At 39.1% G+C, this 7,500-nt stretch overlaps 2 long non-coding RNA genes across 2 annotated transcripts in view; one reads left to right on the top strand and one right to left on the bottom strand.

Moving 5' to 3' along the window:
- Nucleotides 1-1,179: 1,179 nt before the first annotated feature.
- On the bottom strand, nucleotides 1,180-1,390 carry LOC118767542. The gene is made up of 2 exons (XR_005003461.1): nucleotides 1,346-1,390; nucleotides 1,180-1,275 (listed from the first exon to the last, which is right to left on the bottom strand). It is a non-coding gene; the product is annotated as an uncharacterized LOC118767542 (long non-coding RNA).
- A 407-nt stretch (nucleotides 1,391-1,797) lies between these two features.
- LOC118767516 overlaps nucleotides 1,798-7,500 on the top strand; it is a 32,282-nt gene continuing 26,579 nt past the window's right edge. Inside the window, exons 1-2 of the long non-coding RNA XR_005003436.1 lie at nucleotides 1,798-1,902; nucleotides 5,949-5,962. This is a non-coding gene — a long non-coding RNA (uncharacterized LOC118767516). The remainder of the gene's footprint in view (nucleotides 1,903-5,948; nucleotides 5,963-7,500) is intronic.

Below are 7,500 nucleotides of genomic sequence, written 5' to 3'. Positions count from 1 at the left end.
TAAATGAAAAAAAAAAACAAATAAAAATAATTAATAAAAATAAAAGTAATTTGTTTCGGGGTGGGATCTTGGAGGGAATACGAAATAATAATTTTAAAAGAAAAATCTAAAAAAAAAAATAATAAAATAAAATAACCAGAGGCGTAGGAAGGTAGAGATGAGACTAAGGTCCTTTTTTTTTTGTATTTTTTTATGTGTCAGTTTTGAATTTTGAATAAGGGTTTGATTTACCTTGTTTTTCGTAATAACTGGGGTTAATATACCATTGAGGAGAAGAACTTGGAATTCAACTAAATAAGGAAAGACATGCTATATAACTACGACAAAAATATTCTCTTGAACGAAACAAAATTTCAAAAAGAAAAAAAAAAGAAAATAATACCATTTTTTTACAAAAAAAAAATAATTTTAAATAATTAAATAAAATAATTGAATGGATAAATAATTATGTAATGGATTTAATGTAATTTTTATTTCATTTCTGGGTTTTATTAAAAAAATAATAAAGATATGAAAATAATAAATCTGCGTTTTTCGTGTTTTTTTTGTGTGTATGTATATGTACATCTATGTATGTGTTTATATATATATATGTATGTGTGTGAGCGTCTGTGTGTGCGTGCGCAGACATTTGATTATGTGTGTGTGTGTGTGTGTGTGTGTGTGTGTGTGTGTGTGTGTGTGTGCATGGTGTGTGGTGTCAGTCATTTCAGTCATGTGACTGCGGCCATGCTGGAGCACCGCCTTTAGTAGAACAAATCGACCCCAGTAAATACGAGAACTACAACATGAGCTTTTAAAAAATTAGCTGCTTTCGATGCCTCCTCCAGAGTCGTCTTCATTTTTTTTTATATGTTTTTCGCAACCACTGTTTCTTGATATGCGCAGTAATGGGTTCTTTTGATATTTCTTCATGTATCTTGAGCAGGCGTGGCTGCGTGGTAAGAAGCTTGCTTCCCAACCACATGCTTCTTGGTTCAGTCCCATTGCGTGGCACAGGTCGACCAAAGCCTCGTGAGTGAATTTGATAGATGGAAACTGAAAGAAGTCCGACATGTGTGTATGTATATAAATATATATTGGGTCATCCCATAAATAATGCATTTTTTATACTTCTTTTTATTTTTCAAAATTAAGGTAAAGTACTTTTTAAATCTAAATATACCCTCCTTCATTCTCTACAATGCTCTTTCATCTATCTGGTACACTTGCAAGACCTCTCTTCCAAAATTCACTTGTCCGTGACGAAAAATACTTCTCTATTACTGTTCTGACCTCGTCTACAGAATTCATATTTTTTCCGTCCAAATGATTTTGAAGACTGCTGAATAAATGATAATCAGACGGAGCAATGTCCGGCGAATATGGTGGATGGAGCATCATTTCCCATCCATCCTCCCTATATGCGGTCGAGCATTATCCTGATGGAAGAACTCCTTTCGTCTTGAAACCAAAAATGGTCGTTTTTCTTCTAGCGCTGACTTAAGCCGCTCAGGTTGCTCGCAGTAGATCTCCTTTGTTATTATTAGGTTTGGATTTAAAAGTTCAAAGTGGACTAAACCTTTCATATCCCACCAAACAGATAACAATACCTTACGTGGGTGAAGACGTTCTTTAGCTTGGAGTGCCGGTGTTTCTCCTTTCCCTACCCACTGTCATCGGTGCTTGACATTTTTACAGCGGACCCATTTCTTGTCACCAGTCACCATTCGGTCCAAAAACGGCTCATTCGTAAGATGTGACAGCAAAGGAGAGCACACATTCACCCTCTGCGCACGATTACACTCGGAAAGTTTGCTGACTTTTCCGATGGCACGCAGGCGTCGATGAATGGTTGAACGACCAAATCCAAGCTTCTCTGCTTGTTCCTCAACAGTTACGATGAGATTTTGTTCCAGCAGGGTTTGCAGGTCGTCCTTGTCAAACTCTACAGATCTTTCGGGACGAGGCTTGCGCTTATTGTCCGATCCCCATATACTGCATTAATATTCCTCGCACTTTCTGTTGCATTGTTGCCTTTATTGAACTCATAAAGCAAAATACTCCGAATATGCTCCTTCGTCACTTCCATTATAACTTTGAAAATAACTGATAAAATCGAACTGCACTCTTCAAAACTTGCACTAAGAATAAGTAAATTTCCTGGCTTTTATATAGCAAGTCGATGCAGGTAGTTTAACTCGTTCCCCTTCGGCTTTTAGTTCATGCAATTGAAACAAACGCATTATTTATGGGATGACCCAATACGTGTGTGTGTGGTGTGTGTGTGTGTGCGTGTGTGTGTGTCCTTGTATTTGTGTTTGTCCCCCTCCACCCAGCCACTTGACAACCGGTGTTGGTGTGTTTAAATCCCCGTAACTCAGCGTCTTAAAACAAAACAAAAAAAATAAGTCCTAAGGTCGATTCATTCAACTGAAATTCTTCAAGGCGGTGCCCCAGCATGGCCAGTCTAATGACTGAAACAAGTAAAAGATAACAGGTTAAAAGACTTGCCTTGACTCCTCTGTATGTTCCTGACATTAAATGAGTCTCGTCACGACTCTTGACTCCTACGTGTTCTGACTACTTTGTTTCATTATTCAGTTACAGAATCATTAAATCTGTTTAAAATGGATTTACCAGTTGTGTGTGTGTTGGCACCAAATGGCAAAACAGAAAATCTTCACTAATGGTACCATTCACTTCATACCTATTTCTTTATTACCCACAAGGGGCTAAACACAGAAGGGACAAACAAGGACAGGCAAACGGATTAAGTCGATTACATCGACCCCAGTGCGTAACTGGTACTTTATTCATCGACCCCGAAAGGATGAAAGGCAAAGTCGACCTCGGCGGAATTTGAACTCACAACGTAACGACAGATGAAATACCGCTCAGCATTTCGCCCGGCGTGCTAACGATTCTGCCAGCTCGCCGCCGTCAATTCACTTCATACTGTATGACTGCAGGTAACTCGGCGTAGTCAGAAATGTCTTTTAGCTTTTACTTGTTTCAGTCGTTTGGACTGCGGCCACGCTGCAGCACGGCTTTGAAGTGTTTAAGAACAAATCGACCACCCAGTACTTTTGTTTTGTTTTTTTTTTTGTGTTTTTGTTGTTGTTTTTTTCTTTGGTGAGGCGAGAAGGTTCGTCTAATACTACTATCGATATCTTTTGCCAAACTGCTAATTTACGGGGATGTAAACAAACCAATGCTGATTGTCAAGCGGTGGAGGGAGACAAACACAAGTACAAACACAAACGCACATACATGTGTGTGTGTGTGTGTGTGTGTGTGTGTTGAGGGCCTTTTTCAGTTTCCGTCAACCAAATACATCCACAAGGGTTTCGCCAGCCCAAGGCCATGGCAAAAGACATTTGTCCAAGGTGCCACGCAATAGGACTAAATCCAGAATTATGTAGATGTGAAGCAAACCTCTTACCACGGCCACATCTGCACTTCATGTGAAGATACTGGGCAATGGCTGAACTGAAATGAGGCAAGTATGCACCCCACCCCTCGATGTGTAATGTTAGTGTATGAGTGCAACTACCTATAAGCTTTATCGATCCCCCTCCCCACCCGTGGTTATTCATTAGCAACAATAGGAGCACTCCGTCGGTTACGACGACGAGGGTCCCAGCTGATACGATCAACGGAACAGCTTGCTCGTGAAATTAACGTGCAAGTGGCTGAGCAATCCCCAGACATGTGTACTCCTAACGTAGTTCTCGGGGAGATTCAGCGTGACACAGAGTGTGACAAGGCCGGCCCTTTGAAATACAAGTACAACTCCTTTTTGTCAGCTGAGTGGACTGGAACAACGTGAAATAAAGTGTCTTGCTCAAGGACACAACGCATCGCCGGGAATCGAACTCACGACCTTACGATCGTGAGCCGAATGCCCTAACCTATTTCTTTATTACCCCACAAGGGGCTAAACATAGAGGGGACAAACAAGGACAGACATAGGTATTAAGTCGATTACATCTACCCCAGTGCGTAACTGGTACTTAATTTATCGACCCCGAAAGGATGAAAGGCAAAGTCGACCTCGGCGGAATTCGAACTCACAATGTAACGCAGACGAAATACCGCTAGGCATTTCGCCCGGCGCGCTAACGTCTCTGCCAGCTCGCCCTAACCACTTAGCCACGCGCCTTCATTAGCAACAATAACAGCAATCTAATTAACTCACTTTCTGCCACAAGCTCCAGATCGAACCCGGGTCCATGTGGCTGAGAAACAAGCTTTTTACTACACACCATGCATCGAAGCAATAGGATTCTCTTCTTATCACTCATTTCACGATCCGGTTTTTAACAGTATCAAACATGTCTTCCATTCGTCGTTTCACAGAGTTGTTTTATAATGGAATCGTACCATAATTCCTAGCTATTTTGTCTCCATGTATTCTAGAAACAATTGCTTTGGCAGCAGGTAGAATTAGTTCCTCCGTTGCTGTGTGTGATTTTTTCCCATTTTTAGTTATTAAAAGAGACACATCATGCGATGCAAACACGGCGTTTTCATTATCAAAAACACTTTCTATTTTTTCTTATTGACTTTCGACATGAATGTCGTTCTTACCGACTTCTTTTGAAAACATCCAACAAGTCTGCTCTTAATGCTTCGTTTTTAAATGTCAGCTATGTTTGGCCGGGTTCATGCTTTCCTCTCACATTGTTTCATTACACGAAACGCACTATGGCTTCTCTTCACCTTCAAGCTAGCTATATATAAATTCGAGCAACATGTTCTCATCTAAATATTTCCGAGTTTTCAATTTTCAAACTTGAGCCAGTTTATATATAACTTATAATGTGTGTGACTTGTATATGTATGGTATATATATATATATATATATATATAATATATAATAGATATTATATATATATTATATATATATATATATATATATATATAATATACATATATATATATATATATATATATATACAACATATATATATATATACACACACACATATATATATATATATATATATATATATATATGAAAAAACAAGTCAAAAATAGAAAATGCTAAAATAATTTTATAGTGAAATTTCAGTACCGGTTTCGGTCATTTTGAGACCTTTTCAACTGTAACGATTAAATAATTAAATTTAGAAAAATTAGAAGAAAAGTTTTTTTAAAAGAATATTTCTATAGTAGTGTTCAGATTTAAGTAGCATTCTGCCTTTCTCTGACTCCCTTGTTTGCACTTGTGTGTCGGAGGTCGTTGTGAGTTCTTGGAAGGGTAGTAGAGGAAGAAGGCTGGTGGGGAAAGGGGGATGGGAGAATCTGGGAGTGCCCTGATGGTCGTATTTTGAATGGTCAGTGGCGGCTGGCAGTCTCAGTTCAATAAACATACTTTCCAAAGGACTCAAGTTTACACCCACCCCACAACACCCCAACTACAATGAATGAAAGAGACATCGCAGAATTCTGCAGAAAATTAAGACTTACTGAGGAGCTATACGATAAATAACGAGGACGAATCGTTAGCCAGAAATAGGAGTAACTACACCCCCTCGAAAGGTAAGAATAAAACACTTGATTTCTGTGACCACATATCAATTACCCATATCAACATATGCACAACAAAAACACAAACCAAACTTCAGCAAAAAAGAATGGGCTGAGTTGAACAAATTAAAACTAGATAAAACAATAACAATCAAGAGGCCGATAAAGGGAGTGCTGTTGTCTTAATGGATACGACATTTACATAACTTTGGTACTTTCTATGCTGGAGACACAACATACTATGAAAATGCACAAAACTACAGTCAACAAAAATAATGAGGGACTAAAATCCATATTAAACCCATACAAAGCAGGGCTCACCGACAAAGAATATGATTATATGACCAATTTCACAAGTAAAACTAGCCAATTCTACGGTATACCTAAGATCCACAAAAGTGAAAAAATAAGCAACGCATGCAAGATAGCTACAGACAAAATAATTAAAGTCCCTAATCCTAATGACCTCAATTGAGACCCATAATAGCAGGTCCCGCATGCGAAACCCACCGCCTCAGTAACTTTTTAGACACCCTGTTAAAACCACTCCTCAACATGTCAAAAGCTATATAAGGGACGACTTAGATATGCTCAATCACCTACCGAATACATAAACAAAAACACCATACTGGTATCCTTCGATGTAGTCAACCTCTACTCCAATATCCCCCACAACCTAGGACTAGAGGCATCCAATTCTGGCTAGAGAATCACGCCAACGAACTACCACACCGCATCAAAAAAGAATTTGTGATAGAAGGGGTCAAATTCATCCTGGAAAATAACTTCTTCGCCTTCAGTGACAACTTCTACCGACAAAAATCGGGGACTGCGATGGGTACACGAATGGCCCCTCCTTTGCCAACCTAGTCATAGGATACCTAGAGATCAGTCTGTATCGTAAGGTTCTAGAAAGATATGGCAGCCCTTTCTCCATCTACATAGAAAACAACTGGAAGAGATATCTAGATGACTGTTTCATCCTTTGGCATAAAAATATAGAAAAACTCATAGAATTCCAGAAAATTTTAAACGGACTGGACGTAAACATCCAATTCACGATGGAATATAGCCACAACAACTCCCCTTCCTCGATATCCTCATTAAGAAAGCTAATATATAATAGAAACAGACATATACTATAGCCTACAGACTCTAAGCAATATCTTCCATTCAATTCATGCCACCCCAGACACACCAGGATGAATATCCCCTTCAATCTAGCAAAAAGGATATGCACTATAGTCTCTAACGCAAACACCAGAGACACACGACTACAAGAACTAAAAGATACCCTAATCACCAGGAACTATCCACCTTCACTTATTGACAAGTGCATTCAACGTGCCCTTCAACTTAACATCAAGAACTGAGACATCCCAAATCAAAGAAAAACTTACAACCAAAAGCCTTACATACATCTCCACACACAACCCTCTCAATAACGAAGCCTTGACACCATCCTCCACAACATACCCCTCCTAAAAAAGACCACAGAATGAACACAATCCTCCAAACACACACGATCATAAAAAGCAAAAGACAGCCTAGATCCATGAAAAGTCTCCTTACACAAGCCCGAATTCACTCCTCAAACAGAAGCCGACAGTAAAAAAATGTGGAAGGCCCATTGCGGGATATGCGACTATCTAATTGAGGGATCAGAGTTCTCCTTCAAGCAGGACAACGGTTTACAGTGAAAAGCAACTTCACATGTGCTTCGGAGAACCAATATACTCACTAACCTGTCCGGGTGTCAAGAGCAGTACATAGGCCAAACAAAAAATGGTTTGCGTAAACGAATGGCCCTGCACAGATCCCAGATAAAAAATTCCCCAAAACAGAAAAATAGCTTTTAGCCAACACATAGATACTTGCGCCAACAAAAAAAAACACCAAACTTCAGAATTTTCCCCTCTACCAATTTAGGGACGATACAACCTCGAGACAACGAATAGTAAAGAAAATCTCTTTATTACAAAATAC

The sequence above is a fragment of the Octopus sinensis genome, linkage group LG22, assembly GCF_006345805.1.
Source record: "Octopus sinensis linkage group LG22, ASM634580v1, whole genome shotgun sequence".
NCBI classification, from domain to species: domain Eukaryota; kingdom Metazoa; phylum Mollusca; class Cephalopoda; order Octopoda; family Octopodidae; genus Octopus; species Octopus sinensis.
Note: the sequence above shows the minus strand (reverse complement) of the source record. Positions and strands in the feature narration are given on the sequence as shown.